The sequence below is a fragment of the Castor canadensis genome, chromosome 13 (assembly GCF_047511655.1).
Source record: "Castor canadensis chromosome 13, mCasCan1.hap1v2, whole genome shotgun sequence".
NCBI classification, from domain to species: Eukaryota; Metazoa; Chordata; class Mammalia; order Rodentia; family Castoridae; genus Castor; species Castor canadensis.
This window is the reverse complement of record NC_133398.1, coordinates 106,347,496-106,373,250: the sequence shown is the minus strand read 5'-3', so window position 1 is coordinate 106,373,250 and position 25,755 is coordinate 106,347,496. Positions and strand designations below refer to the sequence as shown.

Genomic DNA, 25,755 nt, shown 5'->3' with positions numbered 1-25,755 from the left:
GAATGGAGGAAGGTGGAATAAAGAAGAAAGATGGAGAGTGAATTCAACTATGATATATTATAAGAATGTTGGTAAATATCACAATGTACCCCAGTACAAGAAGAATGGGATAAGAAAAATAAAAATGAAAAATGAAGGGGACAATAAATCAAGAGGAAATAACAATTGTTAACATATATATGCCCAATTCAGGCACACCCAACTTCATTAAATAAATGCTACTGGACTTAAAAGCACAGATAGATCCTAACACAATGATAGTGAGAGACGTCAATACCCCACTGTCACCAATAGATAGTTCATCTACACACACACACACACACACACACACACACACACACACACACACAAACAACAACAAAGAAACCTCAAAATCAAATGACACCATAGATCATATGGATTTAAAAGACATCTACAGAGTATTTCACCCAACAGCTGCACAATATACATGCTTCTTAGCAACCCATGGAACTTTCTCCAAAATAGGTCATATTTGAGGACACAACATAAGTCTTAGCAAATGTAAGAAAGTTGAAATGACTCCCTGTATTTTACCAGACCACAGTGGAATAAAACTACAATCAACAGCAAAACAAACTACAGAAAATATTCACACCTATGGAGACTGGACAACACACTGTTGAATGACCCATATAGATCATTGAAGAAATAAGGGATGAAATATAAAAGTTCCTAGAATCTAATTAAAATACAACCTACCAGAATCTTTCAGATATAGCAAAAGCAGTGCTAAGAGGAAAGCTCATAGCTATGAGAGCCTATGTAAAAAAAAAAAGGTAAAACAAAAGAAAAACAGAGATCTCAAGTAAATAACTTAATGATGACCTCAAACTCCTAGAAAAAGATGAACAAGCTAAACTCAAAATTAGCAGCCAGAAAGAAATAATAAAGATTAGGGTAGAAATCAATGAAATTGAGATACACACACACAAAAAAACTATATAAAGAATCAATGAAACAAAAAGTTGGTTATTTGAAAAGATAAATAAGATAGATCAACCCTTAGCCAATCTGACTAAAAGAGGGAAAAGGCCCAAATTAATAAAATTAAGATGAAAAAGTGCATATCACAACAAATGCCAATGAAATCCAGGGATCATGAGGGAATACTGGAAAACCTATATTCAAATCTAAAAGAAATGGATAAATTTATAGATGCATTTGACTTATCAAACTTGGATCAAGAGATTATGAAACACTTAACTAAAACTATAACAAGCAACGAGATGAGATGGAAGCAGTATAAAGAGTCTCCTAATAAAGAAAAGATTAGGAACTAAGGGATTCTACCAGAACTTGAAAGAACAACCAACACCAATACTCCTCAGACTTTTCCATGAAATAGGAAGGGAAGAAACACCACTAAACTCATTTTATGAAGGCAGTATTACATTCATTCCAAAACTGGCAAGGACACATAAAAAAATTATAGACTTTAATAAACATAGACACAAAAATTTACAATGAAATATTTGCAAAGCAAATTCAACAACACATTAAAATGATAGTACACTATGATGAAGTCAGTTTCATTCCAGGAATGCTGAATGGTTTAACATATGTAAATCAATAAATTTAATACAGCACATAAACAGAATTAAGGACAAAAATCACCTGATCATCTCGATTGATGCAGAAAAAGCCTTTGAGAATTATCAACATTCTTTCATGATAAAAGCTCTGAAGAAACTAGGAATAGAAGCAATGCACCTCAACACAATAAAGGTTATATATGACAAACCTACAATAAATATCATACTAAATGGGGAAAAACTGGCATAGTTTCCTCTAAAGTATGAAATGCAACAAGGATGTCCACTCCCCCACTTTTATTCAATGTAGTACTGGAATTCCTAGCCAGAGCAATAAGTCAAGAGAAAGAATAAAGGGAATTCATAGGGAATGAAGAAGTCAAATAGTCCATATTTGCAGATGACATGATTCTATATTACAAGACCTCAGAGATCCCATCCAAAAATTCTCCTACCTCTGATAAAAACACTTTTGGCAACATAACAGGATATAAAATCAACATACAAAATTCAATAGCCTTTCTAAAGACCAAGAAATAACAGGCTGAGAAAGAAATCAGGACAATGACTCCATTCACAATAGCCTCAAAAAATATGCATCCAGATAGAAACTTAACCAAGGAAGTGAAAGACCTCTAAAAAAAACTATACATCCTTGAAGAAGAAAATTAAAGATGACATCAGAAGATGGAAAGACCTCCCATGCTCATGTAAATTTGCAAAACTGGTATCATGAAAATGGCTATACTGCCAAAAGCAATCTACAGATTCAATGCAATGCCCGTCATAATCCCAAAGTCATTTTTTGCAGAAATAGAAAAATCAATCCTAAAAATTCATATAAAAACAAAAGAAATTAATAGCAAAATCAATCCTGAGCAAAAAGATCAATGCTGGTGGTATCACAATACTAGACTTTAAATTATACTACAAAGCCTAGTAACAAAAATAAGTGTTGGCAAAAATGGATGCATAAAAATACTGAATATCATGTATTTAATATGCAATTAATACTCATTTAAATATAAAAAATAACATGGTACTGACACAAAGACATTTACATGAAGATCAATGGAGCAGAATATGAAGAACTAGAAATAAAACCAGACAGCCTCAGTCAATATTTGACAAAAGAGCCAAAGGCATACACTGAAGAAAAGACAGCCTCTTCGATCAATGATGCTGGGAAACACGCAGAGTCTGAAACTGAACCCCTGACTCTCGCCAACTCCAAATGGGTCAAAAATCTCAATGAAGACTTGAACTTTGAAAGTACTACAGGAAAACTGGGAAAATGCTGGAAAGTAATAGGTAATTACTTTCTGAATAGGACTCCCATTGCCTGGAAAACAAGAGCAAGAATGGAAAAATGGGATTGCATCAAATTTAAAAGTGTTTCTGCACATCAAAAGAAACAGTTACCCAAATCAAGAAAAAACAAAACAAAACAAAACAGAATGGGAGAAAATCTTCACTAGCTATTTAAAAGATAAGGGATTAATATCGAGAATACACAAAGAGCTCAGAAAACTAAACAGCAAAAGAACAAACAATCCCATTGACAAATGAACTGAACAGTTCTCAGAAGAGGAAATGCAAATGACTAAGAAATACAGAAAGAAATGTTCAACATACTTGGAAACGAAAATCAAAACTACACCAAGGTTCCAGCTCACCCCAGCCAGGGCTGTAATCATCATGAAAACACTTAGGAAACTGAGTGCTGTGGAAATGCTATGTCTCATGTATGAAAATGGAAAGTGAGCCCTGTTGAAACTATTCCACGAGTGGGGAGAGGGAGATAAAGGAGGATGAAGGAGCGGGTGAATTCAACTGTGGCATATTGTAAGAACTTTTATAAATGGCACAATTTAGCCCCAGTACAACAATTGAAAAAATAAAAATAAAAAAGCACAAATGCTGGCAAGGATGTGGGTAAAAGAGGAAGCCTCATACACTGCCGGTGGGAATGTAGCCTGGTGCAAACCACTATGCAAATCAGAATGGAGGTTCCTCAAAAACTAAAACTAGACTTATCTTGTGACCCTGCCATACCACTCTTGGGCATATACCCAAAGGAGTATAAATCAATATACAAGAGAGATACATGCATGCATACCTGTGTTTACTGCAGCTCTGCCCACAAAACAAAACTGCAGAATTGACCAAGATGCTCAATAAATGATGAATGGAAAATTACTCAGCCATAAGGAAAAATGAAATGATGTCATTTACAGGAAAATGGATGGAAGTGGAGATGATCATGTTGAGTGAGATAAGACAAGCTCAAAAAGGCCAAGTGTGGCATGATGAAGATGATAAAAATCCTAACAGACGTTAATGGATCTATAAGGCTGTCTGCAGGTGGGGTGGTGGGAAGGGAAGATGGGCAGAAAGGAGGCTGAGGGGAGAAGAGGATGGACGTATTTTGTTCATATACATGGAAGGCAGCATAAAGAACCCTTCCAAACACTGTCTGAGTAAGGGGGAAGAGGGAGAGGGGCATAATGGAGGGGTCAACTTGGTTGTGGTACACTGTATGGATGAATGGAATCAGCACTATGAAATCCCCTCATATTATTTATGTCTGCTAATTCATAAATAAAAATTTAAAAACCTAAAGAACAAAAAGTAAAACCCAAACCCAAAATACAGGAAACTAAAGGTGACAGAGTTGAAAAGAGAAACAGGCAAGGAGGTGAATAAATCCAATAATTTCAGCACCTACCTCTCAACAATATTTAGGGAAAGTAGACATAAAGTAATTTATGACATAGATGAACTCACCCAATTTGACTCAACATTCGAGAATAGCAGAATACATCATCTTCACGTGCATCTGGACAACTTGCCACAATGTAGAATGCACAAAGTCTCAAATTTAAAATCAAACAAATCACAGAGTTTTCTCTCAGTGTGATGGGATTACATTAAAGAGTGACAGTAGAAATATAAACCTAACATCTCTAAACATATGTTGACTTCTAGATAACCCACAGGCACAGGGGGAAATCAAAAGGAAAATTACAATGTGTTTTGAACTAAATAGAAGTGAAAATTAGGCATATTGAAATTTATGGTATGAATTGACAATAGTTCTAAGTAGATATTTCTCAAAAGAAGACAAACAAATGAACAACAATATGAAAAAAATCTCAACAGTATTTATGAGGAAAATGCAAAGCAAAGCAATGATATATCATCCCACACCTGTGAGGATGGCTATTATAAAAAAGATAAGAAATAACAAGTTCTGGAGAAGACATGTAGAAAAGGGAATCCTTGAACACTGTTGGGGGAATGTAAATCAGTACACTCATTATGGAAAACAATATGGGGTTTCCTCAAAAAACATTAAAAATAAAGCTACCATATGATCCAGCAATCGTGCTACTGGGTTACTTCCAAGGGACATGAAATCAGTATCAGAGAGACATTGACATTCCCATGTTTACCTCATCAATATTCACAATAGCAAAAAAAAATGGCAGTGATGAAGGCATAAAGAAAATGTGGTTTGTATCCCCAGTGGAATACTATTCAGCCACGAAAAAGAATGAGATCCTGTCATCAGCAACACATGGGAGGTACTTCAATCATTATGTTAAGTGGACTAAGCCAGGTGCAGAACGACAAACACTGCATGACCTCACTAATGTGAAATCTAAAAACGTTGATCTCATAGAAATTGAGTATACAATGGTAGTTGCCAAGGCTGGGGAGAGTGGGAGGGTGGGAGGTATGGGGACAGATTGATTAATGGATACTAGTTCTGGTGTGCTATTGAACAGAGGGTGACTATTGATAATAATAATGTACTGTGTATTTCAAGAAGCAGAAGAAAAGATTTTGGATGCTTTCACTATAAAAAGATGATAAGTATTTGAGGAGGTCCTGGCTTAAACATTACACATTGTATACCATGTATCAAAACATCACGATACTTAAGCAATATGTATAACTTTCATGTTTTTATATATCTGTTTACAAATAAAAATTAAAACTCTCAAAGTTTCACTCTACTTTCTCTTCTGGATTACATGGTTTGTAAAGAGAAATTCTCTGTAATTTTTAACTTCATTCACCTACAGGTAAAAAGTTCTACCCTACTGGCTTCATTCAAGATTTCCGTTGTATTCCTGCAGTGTGGATATCATATAACTAAATGTAAGGGGGTCTGTTGTTCTTTGCATGTTCATTTTGTGACATTTATACTGATTCGTGTTCTCTGAGCTACCTGAATGTGTGGTTTAATGTATTTCATTAGTTTTGAAAAATCATCAGTCATTATTACTTTAGATGGTCTTTCTGTTCTTTTCTCTCTTTCTGCTTCTGGTTAAAAAAAAAAAGTTATGGGATAAAACGACAACCTACTCTTTCCAGAATGATCCCACTCCCCCAAGGATAGCATTAATCTGTTCATGGGGTGGAGCCCTTGTGACCTGAACACCTGACATTAGGCTCTACCTTTCAACACGGTTGCCTTGGGGAATTAAAATTACAGCTCATAAACTTTGGAGGGACACATGGAAACCACAGCATTTTCGCAATAGACGATTTGAATCTTCATAAACTCCAATATCAAGGTTTATCTTACAAATTGTGATTTTGCAGTTCTATCTAGAAATTCACCACTAAATGCAAGTTTCCCTAATTTTTCTCTTATGTTTCTTCCGGAGTTTTGGTAGCTTTGCATTTTTACCAGTGAGTCTGTGATCTATGTTGAGTTGAGTTCATTTTTTGTGATAGGTCTAAAGACTGGATTCAGGTTTTTTGGACATAGGTGTGTATCAGCATCATTTGGAAAAAACTGTCCTTTTCTCACTTGAGTTGGCTTTGCTTCTTTGGCAAAGATGAGTTACCTGTGTGTGGGCTGAGTCTTAGCACTCTGTTCTGTTTAACTGATCTGTTGTCTGTTCTTTCAACAATTTCTCATTGTCTCTGTTCTCTAGCTGCATGGCAAGTCTTGAAATTGAACAGAGGGAGCCCTCCAGTTTTGTTCGTGTTGTGTTGGTTTTCCTACAGCTTTTGCCTTCTCTATAAACTTTACAGCTTGTGGATATCTACAAACAGTTCTCCGAGAGTTTGATTGGGATTGCCTTGAAATTCCAAATCAAGTTGGGAAGAAATGATATCTCAACAATATCGAGTTTTCCAATCTTTGAAGACAGACCATTTCTCCACGTAAGTAGACTGTCATTTATATCTTTCATTACAGTATTGTATCTTATGCATACAGATCCCATGCATGTTTTGTTACATTTATTTGTAAATATTTCACTTTTGGTGCTATGATAAATGTGTTTTATTTAAATTTTAAATTCTGATAGTTCATAGCTGTTTTCTAGGAAAGAGATGGACTTTTTTTTTTTCTTTTGGTGGTACCAGTGGTTGAACTCAGGACCTTGCACTTGCTAGACAGGCACTTTACCACTTGAGCCACTCTGCCAGCCCTTGTTGCATTGGTTATTTGAGATAGAATATTCTTTATGACTGGGCCAGATTGGATCATGCTTCTCCTATTTGTGCTTCCCCAACCCGTGTAGCTGGGGTGACAGGTGCACACCACAGTGCCCAGCCATTGATTGAGATGGAGTCTCATGAATTTTTTGGCTGGGTTAGCCTCCTACCCAGATCCTCTAATCTCTGCCTCCTGAGTAATTATTATTTTTGGTTTGAGCCACTGCACCTGACCAAGAAATGGACTTTTTCATAATAGCCGTGTTTGTTGCATTGTTATACTTCCATATTGGTTGATATGATCTTGATTTTTATTCCTTATCCTTTTGAAGTGATGAATTTTGTTGATTTTTCTCCAATATTAAATCAGGTTTTCATATGTCCTGTTTGGTCATAGTGTAAAATTATTTCTATACATTGGATTGATTTGCTAATTGGATTTGGTTTGCTAGTATTTTGTTGATTTTTTGTTCATGTGACATACTGGCTTATAGTTTTTCTTTATTATAACATCTTTATCTTTTTTGATTTTAGGATAATGCTTGCCAAATAGAATGAGCAAAGTACTCTTTCTACTTCTATACTCTGGAAGACACTGGAGAGAACTGGTGTCATTTTTTCCTTAAATCTTTGATTCATCAGTGGACATATTTGGGCCTTGTACTGTCTTTTTTTTTTTGAAATATTATCATCGATTAATTTTCTTTAATAGATGTGAATCTACTCAGATTCTTTATTTCTTCTTGTTTGAGGTTTCAGCATTTTTTGTCTTATAAAACTTTGCCCATTTCATCTAGGTTATCAAGTTTGTAGACAGAGAGTTGCTCATAGTGTTCTTTTTTTTTAAAATCTTTTTAATGTACTTGGGGTCTGTAGTGATGATCCCTCCTTTCTTTCTGGTTTTTTTTTTTTTTGGAGGGGGTCTTTTCTCTTTTAGAACTAGCTTTTGATTTCATTGATTTTCCTTATTTTTCCTATGTTCAATTTACCTGATTTTGGCTCTGGTTTTTATTGTATCTTTGTTTCTGGTCACTTTAGAGGTTCATTGTTCCCTTTTCAGATTCCTAAGGTGGAAGCACAGGTCATCGAGTTCAGATTTCCCTTCTGTCATGTGTGTATTTAGTGGCATAAAATCCTTCCATAGCTTCCACTGCCTCCCACAGCTTTTAGTGTGCTTGATTTCCCTCTCCCTTTTCTCCAGTGTTTTTAAATTTCTCCTGAAGCCTCTCTCTTAACCTACTTATTATTATGAAATGTGTTATTTAATTTTAAAATACTGAGGATTTTCCAGCTTTCTTTCTGTTATTGATTTCTAGTTTAATTACCTCTGGTCTGATAATGCATTTTATGTGGTTTTCATTTTTTAAATTAGAAAAGTGTGTTTTATGGCCCAAAACACTATCGTGGTGCATGTTCCATGCCTCAGAAAGCAAATAATAGAATGGCATATGTAATATTTGCATACGAGTAATTACCTTAGAGATGAATGTTTTAAATGACCAATTAAAGGGCAGAGACCAGCAGAGTAAATACACCCACAAACCAGCTATATCCTGTTTGCAAGAAATTCACTTCAAATTCAATGACATAGATACATTGAAAGTAAAAGGACTGAAAAAGATATACCATGCAACCATTGATGGAAAAAAGTGGGAATTGCTAATCCAATAACGTAGACCTCAGAGCAAAGAATATGACTAAAACCAAAGGTAGACATTCCACAACAATTTTAAATGTATGTGAAAAAACAGCAGACCCTCAAAATATATAGAATAAAAATGACAGAGGTAAAAAGAGAAATAGACGAAAGCACAATTATGGCAGGGGCTTCAACACTCCCCTTTCAGCAATCGATAGAATTAGTAGAGAGAAAGTCAGCAAAGCACAGTCTCGCTGTGAGTGTCTGAGCAGCACAGTCAACTGACACGATCTAATTGGATTATATAGATGACCCCTGATGCATCCCAGTCGCCATGTGATCCAAGGGTGAATGACTGATACATGACAGTGTGCCATGATGCTAGAGTTTTTGTTTGTTTGTTTGTTTGGTTACATTTGTGACACAGTTTGAATGGTCTTATAACCATTTAAAGCAAATGACTTTATTAAAGTCTCCTGAAAATAAGATTATCCATTTAATGTTGTTTTTTTCTGGGACAAGGGTCTCAGACACTGTTTCTAGCTTTTTCCACAGAAGTTAAGGAAATAGGGCTTTCAACTAACTGAATTTTCACTGATGAATGAAGTCCATTCATAAATGTAGAGCTAGACCTGTAAAGAAAGTCAAGATTCACATCTCCAGGTACAGTAACATAATTTTTCTTTGTGATACATAAGTAGGATGTGTTTTATTTATTCATTTATTTATTGGTAGTACTAGTGTTTGAACTCAGGGCTTTGGGCTTGCTAGGCAGGTTCTCTACCACTTGAACCACTCCCCCGCCTCTTTTGCTTTAGTTATTTTAAAATAAAGTGTCACATTTTGCCTGACTGACTTGAATCACGATCCTCCTGTTTATACCTCCCAAGTACTTGGGATGACAGGCCTGTGACACCAGGCCCAGCTTTATTGGTTGAGATGGGATCTCTCTAGCTTTTTGCCTGTGTTGGCCTCAAAGTACAATCTTCCCCATCTCCACCTCTTGAATATCTGGAATTACAAGTGTGAGCCATCACACCTGTCCTTGGATGTGCTATTTTTAACTTTTTTGTTTTTCACAATGCTAATTAGTTTTATCATCACTTTTAGCCTCAGTCCCTTTCTCCAGACAATAGTTGCTCCGTTATCTGGGTCTTCAAATTGCTGAACACATCCAGGAAGAGTTACTAGGAATCTTTGTAGTCACATACATTTGCAGCTACTCTACCTGCCCAGTGTCTGGTATACAGCAGACACAAAATAATATTTTCTGGCTTTAACTCCAAATCAGGAATATTTCTAGGGAGCAAACCACTGAGAACAGAACATGGCAGGTGTCGTGCTTTTCGTCAAGTTCACTTCAGATTATCAACAGAAACTAACTGTTCATTTCAAAAGCCATTTGGGGCAGCAGTCCAGGTCAACCCAGGCGTAAAACAAAACCTTATCTCAAAAACAACCAACACAAAAAGGACTGGTGGAGTGGCTCAAGTGATAGAACGTCTACCTAGCAAGTGTGATGTCCTGAGTTCAACTCAGAAAAGATTTAAAAATAGGGGAGGGGGATAAGAAAGAGTAATACAGGGGATAAATTTGATCAAATTACATTATATGCATCTATGGAAATGAAATATTTTTATACAATCATATACACTAATTTAAAAAAGCACTTTGGGGGTGAAGGGTTTCAGTCTCCCTAACAATAATGAAAAGTCTGTTTGAGAGATCCATGAAAGATTTTGTAAGTAGTTTTGTATCCATGGAGTGAAAAATGATCATTTCCTGAGAATTATTCCTGTTGAGCTCATAATAAAATATTACTCTTTGCTGGACAGAAAATTCCAGCTTGATGTTGCTAAAATAACATATGTTATGGGTAGGAAGCTGAGTAAATTGTGAGTTCAGCCAGGGCTAAAATGGAACTGTGGTGTTGAAATATCGATCTTACCCTATTTATTTATTTCCAAACCATTTGGGGGATTAGATATAGATATGCACTGTTACTTGTTGGTTGTTTTAGGGTGTGCGTTTATTGGCAAATAGAGATGAGTTTAATTTAAGCAGTTACGTTTGCTTCAATATCCAGACACTTGTGGCATGAGGGTCTTTGGGGGAGACTGGATCTTTTAATAAATTGGCTTTTGACCTTTTTCTACTGCAATGCCCAAAAGGTGTTGATGGCTCCAAACAAGAAGCACGCATGCCCATTGTTTGTTTTTTAACTGAGTCCATGAGGGAGTCAGGAAGGAGGTGTTGGGGAGAGCTGTATCTCACACTAAAGGAGCCTGTGCAGGCATTGTAATTCTCCCACACCTCCCTCCTCACTGGAAAAGATTCCTTTGTTTTGCTTCTCACTGCTGGAGGTAATTACCCCAATTCTAAAGTCTATGAATAGTCAAAGATGTCCATAAAAAAACAGAAGAAAATAAGGGTGACCCTTTCTAAAATCTGAAATGTTTCTGAATACACACCACACACACACACACACACACACACACACACACACAAACACAAACATTCACAAATATTTGCTTAAAAAAAGAAAGAGATGCTAACCTGTTGCTAAGCCTTTAGTGTGTGGGAAGAGAGCAAAAATTCAGCAGGTCTTTGGCCAACTGTATATTTGTTTAATTTCCTTCTCAGTAGAGTAAGAACTAAACCATTTATTTTTGGCACAGTAGTTACTTTCATGATGACCATTCTTGCTAAGGGGAAGGGGACTTCATACTTTAAAAGGCTATAATCATTGAGGACTATCAACTAATCACTGTAAACTAAAAGTGACCTGTCCTCCATGGTAGGCCCCACGGGAGGCAGAGCCCTGGGCATTCTGCAGCTGGGCCTCTTGCCCTGCACACTAGGCTGGGAGAGTGGACATCTGCTGCCCTTTCAGCAGACAGCCCCTCCTGGCACTGTGCTGGGTACGAGTCCCAGCCTTCAGAGATAACAGGAATGAGATGAGACAATGGAGGAAGCAAACGCAAGACACACTCCAAAAGCACAGAGCTCTACAGGAACCCAAGGGGGACCATTTTTGGGGTGGGAATAAGTATTTGTGGGATACTTGCACTGGGCAACAGACTTTAGACAAAATGGTGCCAGGTCCTCCAGGTGGGAGGAGCCAGTGGCCAAGGTGTTGACCTCTTAGTCTTGATGATGTCATGTGAGGTATCTTTTATAGCAAGATAATAATTACTACTGATAAATAATGAAGCAATCTTCCCTCATGCTTAATGTATGTTGACTCGTGTCATCCTCGCCACAAGTCTTTCCTCCTTTCTTCCTTCCCTCTGAACACCGTCTTTCCTGCCTCTCCCCTCCTTCCTTCCTGATGTGACAGTCAAATGTTGGGGCTGGAGGTAGAAGCAGATTAACATAACAGTTGTAGGATGTTCAAGGAAGGATTTTCTAAGATGAAATCCTTAACTAAGTCTGAATGATCTGAAAGAACCAGGTGTTACCAGAAAGCTGGTCCTTTGGCCTCAATGCCAATTTACAAATGAGAGCAGGGTTTCGAGGAAAAGGAAATAAGATTTATTATTTGTCAGATGAAGAGAAGGACAGGGAAAGTGAATCTCTCAAAGCTTTGTTGTTGTTGCACTTTGGAGAGAAAATGTTTACTTTTTAAAGGGTAGTTCAGGAGCTCTGTTTGAAGGTATGTGACAAAAAATGTCCCATGACTGGTGCTGGCATTTGTCCTCCAGGTTTATTGGTGCCACATCTCTGGAGCTGTATGTCTTGGTTTACTCCTCACCAGGCAGAGAAAGGTAAGGGGGAGAAAGTTGCCCAGTTTAATTGAAGAATACAGAGTGTTAACCTTGGTTTCTCCAACATGTAGGGAAAAGTGTCAGTTTGAATAATGAGCCAGCATGCAAACTGGCTACACAAAAATTTTTCCCTTTTGTAGTTCAAGTTACACAAGGAAGAATGTGGTGTGAGGGGTGGAGAATGACAGGCTCAAGGACTAGACTGGCAGTCTTGGAGCCAAACCATAGAGTGCCAAGGGGGGAAATGGTGGAAGGAGAGGTCAGAAAGGGACCAAAGTCAGATGGTGCCAGACTTGCAGGCCATGGAGGACTCAGTTGAGCCATCTGAGTGTCCCATGCTTAATGCTGAAAAGAAAGATAGGTCCAAGGTGAGTCCTGGGACAGAGAAGGTAGAGTGGAAGGAGGAAGAGAGATGCTATCCCCACTGGGCTGGGACTGACAGAACATCATATCTGGGCTGCCTCTCTTGGGACACTGAACTTCAACATATAAACGTGTGTGTTGGGATGGGAGGGCACAGCACAGTCCAACTCATAACAGCGTCGGATTGATTGGCATGGGCTGCCTGTTTTCTGTAATTGCTTTTGTTTTCTCTCTGCAGAGCTCAGAACCCAGGGAGTGGAACTTAAAATGAGTTTTATTCCCACGCCTTGAAACCTAATGAACTCTTCCAAATGAATAGCACACTGTTGCATGCCATTTTCCCCCTTTTGGAGCCAGAATGTCTGTAATGGCTATTCCATGCCTATCCCACCACTGAATTTTGGAAAGGATAACTTGTTTTCTCATTTTGCATCATCACAGATGGAGAGGAGCTATGGCCTAGATGGATCACACCACAGCCTCATCCACCACTGCTCAAGGTGATTGGCACGATGAAATTTTTGACAGGGACTTGGAGTTATAATGTGTTGACATCTTTATGTAATGCAATTGGATAGATGTATTTTGCATAGGAGAGAAGTGTAGATCACTGGGGGCCACAGGGTAGACTGCGGGGGAGGGGGCAGAATTTGGATCCTGAATCTTCTCTTGTTGAGTTGAGTTGAGATTACTAACCAGTTGCCCCTAAAGTAGTGGGATAGTGTGGATTATCCAGCAGGACCACCGTAATCATGAGTATCCTTAAGAGCAGCAGAGGTGATTCAGAACAGGCAACCAAAGAGGTCTGAAGCTTGAGAAGATTCCATGTCCAATAGCTGGCCTGAAGTTGAAAGGTGCCTCCTTGAAAGTTTGTGATCTTGGAAGAGGACTCTGCTCTCCCACAGGACACAGCCTCAGCAGATTTCTTGATTTTAGTCTGCTGAGACCCTAAGACAAGAGTCCAGACTTGCCATGCCAGCCCATGCTATGACCTGCAGAACTGTGTTATGTCATTGATTGTGAAAATTTGTCATAAAGTGGTGATAAAATGAAAAATGAGACCAGAAATCATTGTAATGTGGGCTCAATAGGAGCGAGCTGCAAGTCCTCTTATTTAAGCTTGAAGACATTCATTTTTATCACTTCTTAGAAGAAAAGTTATCATAAGTTATCAGAGAAAGAAACAGAGGGGGAAGGTCTCCTACTGTATTCTGGAACAAAAAGAAAAATGTGGATGGTTTGTGTTCTGAAATCCATGCAGCATCAGTGTGATTTGTCCTATTGTATTTACAATCTTTTAAAAAGTCTTACATTTATGTAGCTTAAGAATATGCAATAAAGTCTAGCCAGGTGGAAGAGCACCTGGCTAGCAAGCATGAGACCCTGAGTTCAAAACCCAGTATTGCCAAAAAAAAAAAAAAAGTGAAGTAAAAGAATACACAACAAAAGCGGGGAGTCGGGTTCAGTATTCAGTGGCAGAAAGTGGGTTCAATCCCCGGCACTGCAAACCAAGAGAAATAGTTATAAGAATGGACAATAGTACACTCTACAGAACTAATTCTCCAGTAAAGAGTTACATTGCTGTATCGGGGGCCAGAAAGAAACATTAAAGTGTCATTCTGTGGAACCTAGACCTAAAGTGATTATGATTTTATTAATAATAATAATGGGACACGAATGTGACAAGAGGGACTATCAGGAAGGATCAGCAGGAGGGGGCAGTAAAAGGACACTTAGGGGTAAAGAGGATCCAACTATTTTTATATATGTATATATATACATATATAAAAAGACAATGTAATGAAACCCACCAAGCACTGTTTGAAAAAGAGGGGAAGAGAAAGAAGGTATGGGAATAGATAAAGGGGGTGAACCTATTTACAGTACCCTGTATGCATGCATGAAATTATCACCATGAAATCCTCTTGTACTATTAATGTATGCTAATTAAAATAAAATAAAATTAAGAAAAAATAAGCTTCTGTCTTTCTCACACATAGTATCTGTATAATTAGTCTTACCACAAGTATTACTCATTGCCAAGGTTAACCGGTCCTATTGCTGTTTTGTTTAAGTAAAGGCATTGTGTAACAGGGACATAAGAAGTACAAAATAATATATATATGTAAAATTTCAAATACTACTTATATTTTGTATTAAAAAATTCATCACATGTGAATATAATTAATAACTACTTGTATTATTATGGATTTTTAAATTCTTTGGTCTGATATGGCTGTGTCTTGAGTTTGCACTCAAAAAAATTAGTCACCCTGTTTAGAGTTCAGATTCAAAGTGTGGTGAGAAGAGGTGGTGTCCGGGCACAGAGTCACCTGACTCGGGGAGTCAGAGCCCAAGTAAATTAAGCCAGACAGAAGCAGCAGTCCCCAAGGAGGTTGACATCTAGAAATAAGCACAGATGTGAAAGTGTGTGCAGGGCGGAGGCAGACAGCTCATAGGTTTGTTGGGGGTTGAATGAGGCGCTATGTATTTACTTCCTCTCAAGGTAGGGGGTTAGAAAGAGGCAGTGTATTATAACTTTTTGTTGCTATCCCCAAATTTCTGAGGCAATCTACTTATGAAGAAAAAGAGGTTTATTTAATTCACTGTTTTGGGGGCTGAAAGTCCAAGATCAGGCGGTCCCATTGGTTTGGCCTCTGGTGGACACCTCATGGTGGAATGGGGACAGTGTATATGAGTAAGGGACCACATCTTGAAATTAAGTCAGAGAGAGGTTCAGGGGTTCATACAACAACTTACTTCATTAGAACTCACTTCAAGAGGCCAATATTCCTTTCCAAGTGCATATTCCCCATGACCTGAGGACCTCCCCCTAGGCCTCACCTCTTAAAAAACTTCCACCACCTCTCGTGTCATCACACAGGGGGCCAAGTGGACACATGGACCTCTGGTGGATAGACCACAAGCAGACCATGCCTGGCAGAAGGAAGACTGGGGTCCCTTCCTTATGGAGGTGTCAATTCACTATAAGAGCAGAGCACTTTCGAGACCAAACCATGTCTCAAAGACAGTTTTGTGTTTTTGGAAAGGAGTAAAATCTGAGGAAGCCAGAGTATTTTGGGAGGAAATGTTGAGAGCAATGAATAGAAGGCAAAAGAAATATTGCTTTTTTGTTTGTGTGACTGGGGCACGCTAATAACCTGCTTTCTGTGGGAAAAATGAAGTAATTATAGGAGGCACACTACTGAACCCCTTTTTGATGTATAAATAAGTTCTAGTGAACTTGAAGAGGAGGCTTTGCTTTTCTTAATGACAGATTTCTATACTGCAGAGAGCATCCATGCAAGGAAGAGGAAAAAAGAAGAGAAACTGAAGCACAGGATGGGTGCTGTTGCTTGGCAATTCACAAGCTAGAAATAGTACTGGTTGCTAATGAAAGGCACAGACCTCCACCTCCACAGTCACAGCCATGAAGGCCTGCTAGTGACAACTAAAGGGCAAGGAAACAATGCTGGCAGCTCGGAAAGAAATGCAACCAGCCAGCAATAGAGGTAATTTTTTTTTTTTTGGTGCTGGAAATCAAACTTTGATATACTAAAGCATGTGCATGTGTTCTACCACTAAGCTATACCCCAGCCCCAGATGGAGACAGTTTTAGTGGCACCATTAAGACTGCTTTCCTCCTATGTCCTCTTGGAAATCATCCAGAAGGAGGTAGCAAAGTTGTGGACCTGTCACTGACAGAAAGGTGGAGGTCTTTCTTGCCATGAACGTAGAATAGACGATGTTTTGTGAGTCCTGGGTGCACAGATAGCCCAGTGATGCAGCTCTGTATTCAAGGAGGTCACAGTGGTACTGAATGTCACCTGGGCCACACTTTACCATGCCAAGCTCTGCTGTCTAGTGGGCTAAAGTAGGCCAAGACCAGCAAGGGCTTAGCAGGGTGTAGGGACATGCAAAGCACTGAGCCATGTGACATCATGTGTCCCACATGTGGCTTCAGAAGCATGGTTGTGTTACTGAATTTCTATAAGTAGCCCCCAATTTACAATGGTCCAAGCCTACAATTTTTTGGTGGTGAGAAAGCTTGTCTATACAACCAGTCTGTGTTCTATGTTCAATAAATTACACGAGATGGGTCATGTATGGTGACACACATCTGTAATCCCAGTTACTCAGGAGGCAGAGATTGGGAGGATTGTGATTTGAGGGCTGGCCAGGCAAAAAATCTAGTGATCTCCCATCAGCCAGACTGGGCATGGCTGTGCATGCCTGTATTTCCAGCTGTGTTGTAGGCATAAATTGGAAGATCAAGGCCCAAGGCTGGATCTGGCAAAAAGCATGAGACTTAATCTAAAAAAAGAACTGAAGCAAAAAGGGATAGGAATGTGATTCAGTTGAGTTCAAAGACCAGAACCACCAAAAAGTTTACATGAGATATTCAATTCTTTATTGTAAACCAGGCTTTGTGTGAGGTGATTTTGCTCAACTGCAGGCTAATCTTAAGTGTTCTGAGCATGTTTAAGTTGGATGAGTTTAAGTTGGTGTTCAGTAGGCTAGGTACATTAAATGTATTTTTAGCTTACAATAAATTCAACTCAGACAAGTTTATTGGATTTAACCCTATCTTGAGTCAAAAAGCATCTGTGTCTACATGCATGGTGAGTAATGGTGCATATGTACACATACGTGTATGTGATACTCAGAGAGACATGTACACGTGTGTGTTTATGAGTTTGAAGTAAGACCACTCATTTGGAAGAAGGATAGGAACATCTGAACAGAAAGGTCACAAATGGAAGGAATGTGTGGACAGGTCCAGCTGAGGGTCATTGGTATACCCATCTCAGACACAGTGCCACAGTCAGCAGTAATCAATCATGTTCCTCCTTCTGTGTGGTCATCTGCGGAGGGCCTGCGGTGACTGTGTGCATGTGTGCACATGCACGTGTGTGAATGTGTGTGTAAGTGGGCACAACTCAGCTGACAAAGTATCAGGGGAAAATCGTGAGCTTTTGTATTCAAAAATCATTTTTATTATAATTGTACAGAGAGAATCCCTTCTTTTATAGAGCATTCTTACATCCTGCTTTTTCTTCTTCCTGGAGATTTTGGGGAGAGACTAGCAATGAATGAATTCTTGGCTGTGAACTTTCCTAAGCTCCAAACAGCTGCCTCACATTGCCAAGTTCTCCCTCACACCAGTCTTCCCTGACCTCCTGCCCCTCCCCCACAGTGCGACAGTTACTTCCTATCCCCTGAGATGGGCAGCTCCCATGTTGCTCCTGCATCTTTCCGCGTTTCTCCCTTTCAGGATTTGAGGATTGCCTTGATTATTGTAATTAGCTCGTGTGCGCGCGTGTGTGTGCGTGCGCGCGGGTGTGAGTGTGTGCGTGTGCGCGTGTATGTGGTGTGCGTGTGTGTGCGCGCACGTGTGGTGTGCGCGTGTGTGCGTGTGCGGTGTGTGTGCGCGTGTGCGTGCGTGTGTTCGCGTGTGCGCGTGTGTGGTGTGCGTGTGAGCGCGTGTGTGCACGCGCGCATATGCATGTGTGTGTGAGTGTGCGCGCGTGAGTGTGCGCGCGTGTGTGTGAGTGTGCGCGCGTGTGCGTGTGTGTGCTGCTGTTTCTCTTTCTGTATTTGGGGACAGAGACCTCAGAGCCTAATGTAATGAAATTCAGGTCACCAAGTAGAAAATGTTGAGCACAGGACAAAAGCCCCAGAGGCAAAGCCTCAGACCTGAAGGCAGGATTAAGAGCAGCCAAAATGGAGAGCAGGCAAGTTCAACCGGATGGACGGCATTTCCTGTTCTTGCAGTTCCTTGCACCCTTGCACAGTCTCAGGCTGACCAGCCAAGGTGGAGAGGCTGGGAAGATCAGGGGCGCGAGTCATAGGCAGTTCTCCAGCAAGACCCTTGGGAACCTTCCAGGCCTCGACCTCATGTCAGTTAGTCATAGGGTCTGCTCCAATCTGACCTCTAGTGAGGGGATGGATGGGAACAGTTGGAGGGATGGGAAGTGACACATGAGAGGAGTGTGTGTGAAAGTGTGCATGGGTACATGATGAAAGTGTCTCTATGTATGTGAGATTGTATGTGAACATGAGTATTTGTGCAAGACTGCATGTGTGTGTGTTTGTGTGTGTGAGAGAACATGGATGTTATCAGTATGTGCTTGTGTCTGTGAGTGCATTTGAGCGTGAGTATGGGTGACTATGTGGGAAGCAATGACTCAGGAGAAGTCGTTTATTGGGTCACAGCCTCCCTGGCCTGGCTCTCCCAGTTTTGGAGAAGAAACAGGAAGCCAGCACCTACAGCTGCAGAAGCTTCAGGTGGGCATTGCACACCTTCATTATCTGAGGTGCAAAGTCCTCAGAGGGGATAAATTTAAACTTGATTCAGGTTTTTCCTTTTGAATACAAGCCCATGTCCATGTCTCTGAGCCCGTGTTCTCAAGAATGACCTGAAACCCTCTGCATCAGAATTGCCAGGGATGCTGAATGAAAGTTCTAGCTCTGAGGACTCCCTCCTGGTCCTGCGGCTCAGGTCTCCATGGACAAGGAGAAGGAGGCTGGTTTTAAACATTCACCCATTTTATTGTACTTCAAGAACATACCAGATGCTTTGTACCTAGAGTTGCCAGATTAGGCAATAAAAATGCAGGATGCCTAGTGAAATTTGAATTTCAGAGAAATAAAGAATGGCTTTTTAGTAAAAGCGGAATACCTCAGGAAACATGCGTATTTTGAAACTTTGTTGCTTACCTGGCCATCCTGTTTCCAACACCACTTGCTCCAACAAGTCTCTGCTCTTGGGTGTCCTGACTTCTCTCCACCTCCTTCCTCATCATGGCTCATTTTAGAGCCAATCCCAGGCCATTTGGCATCCCATCTGTATACATGTATGTCTTTAAAATGTAAGAGCTATTTTTAAAGAAACATAACCATGGTATCCTCAAACCCGAAAAACTTAATACTTCCTTTATAATGTAATTGTCTAGTTGTAAACAGAGTCCTAGGCAAGATGCATAACTCTGGGGCTTCCAGCCTCTCAGGTCTGTCCCCTCACCCCACAGAAAGCAAATGCAAATAATAACAGAAAGTCAGGAAAGGGTCTTAATCAACATAGCCATGTGGGAAGATGAACAAACCACAGAATCTCAGTCCATCTTTGGGGTGCTTTAGAGGAAGAATTGGGTGAGGGTGAGAGGTATGCATAATTAAGCAGTTTTGATCTCTATTGTCTGGTTGATCTTTATCTCAGTTCTGGTATTGCAAGGTGGTTTGAAGGACTCCTTACCCCTTGAGGGGACAATCCTGTTCCCATGAGATGATTGTTCCTGTTTGGGAGTGATGTCATCATTGAGGGTGAACTGTCTACTCTGTTGTTCTGGAATTCAATGTGACTGCAGGTTCAGGACAATGACTAGAGTCTTTCACATGCCTTTTATGTACTGGAACAGTACATTGTAAAAGCTGACCCTAAGATACCTCAGTTGCTCTTATCCTTATGCCTTTGGCCTTGAAGGGGATGAGATAGGCTAGGTATCATCAGATTTAAGGAGACACTCCTTGAATGATTTGTGTGCCTAAGGGCAGAGTTAAGCAAGAGTCTGACCGATGTCTTTTCTCCTGCTTTTAATCCCTTGTGGGCTCAAGAAAGAAGTCAGTGCTTTTCAGCAAAAGTAGTTTCTAAATACCTGCTATAACTTCCTTTTCGTGTTTGAACATTTCTCAATCTTGAGGGAATGAGGGTATCAGCAATCTGGGTTTGTAGGTTTCCTGGCTGGTACACGTGAAGGGGACAAACTGTAATGTTTGAGACATATAAGTGAACAGAGCCAGATGTTTATGCCTAAAAGAAGAAGCATCACTGTAAGGCAGAAAACAAGAGAGAGAGAGCCAAAGTTGGAAGACATCCAGTTAATAAGTTGGGAGGGTTCTATTTTCTTTTAAATAACTTCCTGGGTATGGACTACTGAAAACCATGTTTGGAGTCAGTGGGAATAATCATTTTCTTGTCTACTTAAATAAAGGGTCTCTGTCACAGGTATGAGTTTCCCCTTCTGTGAGAAGGTGCCTGGTGGAAGAGAAGCCTTTGAGTAAGAACAATTTCTTTCATAACCTCTTTGTTTAGTTACTTTTTGAAGGGTTGGCACAAGTAATTCCTGTTTTTTTTTTTTTTTTGGTTCATGGTTCCCTGCACTATGACTTGCTGTGTAGCCCAGGCTGCCCTCAAATTCCCCATCCTCCTGCCCCTACCTCCTGTGTGCTGGAATTTATAGGCATGTATAACCACATCTGGAGTGACTCCATTTTGATTTTGAGAATTGTCTCCGAACAATTTTCTCTGAAGACATCCTGATTAACTTCTTGTGGTTTGGTGTTAATTGTTCCTCATCACTCAGATGAAATTTGTCCTGATGGTCTGATCTGATACTGAGAAGGGGTATTTAGATGGCTGGAGTTAGTGCCAATAAGAAATTTTTAACTACAAACTGCTAAGTCATTTAAGAGTGGCTGTAGGTGATGTCCTAGCATCTCAAAATACTGCTCCGGCTGTTGTGTTAAAAGTTGTGCTTCTATACAATGTTAACAGGCAATAGTTAAGAAGTTTTAACAGGGAAAATATAACAACAAATCCAACCAGAGCAAATATTTAAAGAAAAACTGATTTGTTTGAAAAATAGGTACTTATTAGAGTTCTTTTCCATGAGTGTGATTATAAATGCTTACAGAAAGTTGAAGACTATGGATGACAAAAGACTTAGAACAGACATGGTTAGAATTTTGAAGAAAAGTTAGCAATTGACAGTCTAGTTATTCTCTTGCATACAGCATTTTAGGATAATAATGATCATTCACAGCATTACATAAAGATCATTAAGCTCTCCTTATTATCTTCTCAGAAATATATTTAAGTTTTACTTCAATGCAAAGAACGACATAATTAGATATATGTATATATGTCTATATCTTTATATCTATCTATCTATCTATCCTTCTCTCTATACATATATATCTTGTCCATAATAGGATACTTTTTATGCAAATCCCTATTTAATTTTGTCTTTTAGGAACAAATAAAATTTAAAAATAAAGTAGAATATACCTGTTTGTACATGAACTCTCTAGGTGACCAAACTCCAATCCTTTTCATTATTAGAGTGGCACAGCTTGGAGGGCAAAGTGTTTCAATTATTTGTACTTAAAAATGAGATGATTAGGAACACACACACAAGCGTGAAATAAGCTATAACTATTATCAATTAAGGTTTGGATGGCACATCGTAGTGTTTTCCCAAGTTTTACGTTTTAGAAGGCTTGTACACTGTGTTTGTTCTTACATAAAAACACAGAGGGCAGTAACAATTAGCATCACACCATGTAATAGTTCTTTGTCTATTAACTTAGCTTTTATCTTGAAGTGAAATTTAGAACCTTTGGCTTAGGAGGATAACAGGTCTACAGCACTGACCTCTTACAGGTTTGAGCAGTGCTAGTGATCACAGATAGACTTATTTCCTCATGCACAGTGCATCTCACATATTCAATAACCTAATGCTTGCTTAGTTGAGGCAGTAGACCAGATTCTAAATGGCAGGACTAACCCAAATGGCAGGGGTATTCATCTGAACCGTACTGATTACAAACAGTGGAATTGTCAACAGCTTCATTGATGATTTTATATGCTGAAGGTCAGAGGTAGCGCATATTGTGTGAAACTGAGCACTTGTGGGTCACTTTTCATGTACTAACCTGCATACATTTAACTCTGCCAATGCTTGCATAACATTTAGAAAAGTTCAGACACAGCTCTGAGTGTTTCTCATCACAGACATATATGCTATTAATTGTACTAGAATTACCTAAATAACCGTTGTTTATTTAGCCAGTTATGAGCTAATCATTTAAAAGACTAAAATATAAACAAATATTTAAATGAATTCTGACTCCATTAAGACTCAGTTGCCTAAGTAGTCAAAAGCCTTACAAAATTATCAGAAGACACAAGGAATTATCTTGCAAAAGCACAAAATCTTTGTCCATTAAGTCAGGTTTTTTTTTTTTTTCCCCAAATGTTACTAAGAACAGATCAGTATTGTTTTTAAAAGCCTTGCTACTTTAGACTAAAGAATTCCTTTCTAGTTTTATATTAGTGCATTAAATTTTGACCTTAGATAATAGTTTAAGTAACTTCTTAGTTATAGCCAACTTTATCACATACATAAACTTTTTACGTTACGTGTCTCACTTACTTTTTAAGACCTACTGAGACATTTGAAGACTTACTTTAGTCTTCTGTTTTTCTCCCTAGTCTTTTTCCATTTTTGGAATAATCCTTTATTTTAGAGCAAAGCCTACCCTCCCGTTCAAAAGCATTTCCTTTTCTTTCCTTTAAACTTTTCTTAATCAGAAGTATATTCCCATATGTAGAACTTTCTTATATCTCTTTTTCTACTTGTTTTTTCTTTTTTGTCCTTTTATTCTTAAATTTACATTTTGAAACAACTTTCATAAGATTTTTTGAATTTAAACAAACTATTTCTTTTCTCAACAAAATAAAATACATTATGATTTTTTCATACCAAAAAAGAGCTTAAATTCTTTTTGTATTTTCTGTTTTGTTTTTGACATTACTGAGGTTTGAACTCAGAGCCTCATGCTTTCCAGGCAGGTGCTCTACCACTTGAGTCACTCCACCAGCTCTGTATTTTCTACATGTAGAATTGAACATGCCAATTAGAATCTTAACTGTTGGTAATCTTACAGTGTGTCTCTACACACTAACCATTTATGAAAACACATTTGTTAATAAACCCTAATAAATATTGTAAAAGAGATCTGAATACAGATTGTTTTATGACAGGGTTAAACAGATTAAGATCAGTTGTCCAATGACTAACCTCTAAAATCCTTTCTGTAAACCTCTAATTAGGTAGTTTTGCACAGCAGCAACTTTGTTTAAAATGACTCTCCTCCCTTTTCTTCTTCAGTCTTCAGTTTGAGAGTTAACTCTTGAAGGCCTGAATTTTAGCTTGTATTGACTGAGAAAATGAGGAGCCTTGAGTTCAAACCCCAGTCTCACAAAAAAAGTACTAAAATAAGTACCTTGAATGATTTGTTTTTTAGAAGAGGCAGCAGAAGAAGAGGAGAGAAAGGGTGAGAGACAGAGACAGAGAGAGAAAAAAGCAGATAACTAAATAGAGGTAACAGCACCTAAATATTAACTCCTACAACTGCAGCCCTAGAATTATTCAAACACACACACACAATTTTAAATTAGACATGTCAAGAATATCTGCTTACACACTCATAAGATGAGGTTGAAAAAGAAAAAATGGAGCAGCCACACCCATGCTAGTCAACTGTCTTTAGGAATTCCAGAGGCAGATCAAGTTTTGCCTGATGTTGTTTTCAGGACTCATTTGCTCAAGGCTGAAGCAAGAGTCAATGCTAGGGAAGTATTTGGGGTCGGGAAGATGTGTTTTGTACAGGGAATTCCTTCCCAGAGTGTCAGCAATGGGCAGATACCCCATTTATGTGTGTCAGTCCCAGTACCAAGACGTGTTGGGAAGGTCAAGGTGCCAGGTGACCATACCTTGATATACACCTCCCAGATGAGCCTCTGGAGTTCCTGCCAGCCAGGAATGGGGCATGTTGTTCTGATGTGATTCCTTATCATACTGCTGTACATCATGGTGTCAGACTCCCTAGTCATGCAGAGTCACCCAGGGCAGATTGGAGGAAGCATTTGTCTCTTTCAAAACTCAGGGATGCTCATGTAGTTAAATCTGTAATAGGACTGTTATTGCAGCCATCGGTTTTTAGCCTCCATCAAGTCAGCCATCATAGACTCAGACTAACAAACCAACACACAAAATGACACATGAAAACAATTACACTAATTTAAGTGCACTCTTAGATAAATCTTTTTACAGTCTTAAGTTTGTAATTGTTAACATACCAGTCAGCTAGAATTCTTCCTATGCAACACCAAGAGAGTTAGCTCTTTTCATCTTATGCAAATCACAACAGAGATATCTGCAAGCACCCTGACTTATCTGTGTACCTTACCTCTGTTCCCTGCTAGTTACCAGTCAGACAAATGGAAGAAGCCCAAGTTAGTTCGAAAGAACTCTAATGGCTCAAAATGTTATAGCAGAAATTCCGGATCTTTATATCCCACGTGGATGCATCCAGGCAGGATATGTAGATGTAGTGAGGGTGATGATAAAAGTGTACTAAAGTTAACAAAAGTTACAAAAGGCCATGGTGGGCCGGGGGGAGGTGGAAGCACACAGAGAGCTCTCTCTGTTTCAAAGTGTTTTTGCTAACCTGTAGGAGGAGGAAAACCTGAGCATTTCTTGATCACTAATAATTGGCTGGTAGAGAGATGTTTGAGTGGTCCCCAGGTTAGGGTGGTGGGTCATTGGGCTGGGGTGTGACCAATATTCATGTTCTCATCTGAGAGATAATAGAGGGCAGAATCACTGCAAGACTTTTTATATCACAATTTGCAACAGCAAAAGATAGTAAAGGCTGAGATAAGGAGTTTACCATGAAATGTGCTGAGAATAAGTAACATGGGGTCTGGCATTTTTCTGTTTCTAGTCTGCCTCAAAAAGAGTCCCTAAGTGACAAGGAAAAGGGGGGGCAAGGCCCGAGGTACACCGGTCAGAGAAAATGGAGGGTCAGATCTCAGGGCACGCAGAGTCCAAACACTTATTTCTCTGCCTCACCAAATGATGGCAAAAGGCAGCTTGTGCTATTCTGAAATGGAAAGAAAGGCAGGGACCCCAAAATAAATGTAATTTTGGCAGTTGCATGGGACTGTCCTAATCATCTTGCCTCATCCAGGGTCAGTGCACTATGAGTCACTAACACCTAAAGTTCGTATTTTCTTGTGGTTGGCTCAGCAAAACTGCAACCAGACTTCCAGGTCAGATACCCAACTCTGGGGATTCCAACATGTTAGGTCCAGTCACTCACTCCAAAAACCAGATGGAAATAATGA

At 39.2% G+C, this 25,755-nt stretch overlaps 1 long non-coding RNA gene across 2 annotated transcripts in view; it reads left to right on the top strand.

The window, feature by feature from the left end:
• Positions 1–25,755, top strand: part of LOC141415554 (uncharacterized) — a 61,698-nt gene that overhangs the window by 20,737 nt on the left and 15,206 nt on the right. Inside the window, exons 3-7 of one of the 2 annotated variants that reach the window (XR_012440540.1) lie at positions 5,645–5,720; positions 6,606–6,737; positions 12,357–12,419; positions 13,224–13,282; positions 16,075–16,294. This is a non-coding gene — a long non-coding RNA (uncharacterized lncRNA). Of the gene's footprint in view, positions 1–5,644; positions 5,721–6,605; positions 6,738–12,356; positions 12,420–13,020; positions 13,283–16,074; positions 16,295–25,755 lie in introns of both variants that reach the window. The other variant, XR_012440539.1, reaches the window with a different exon arrangement.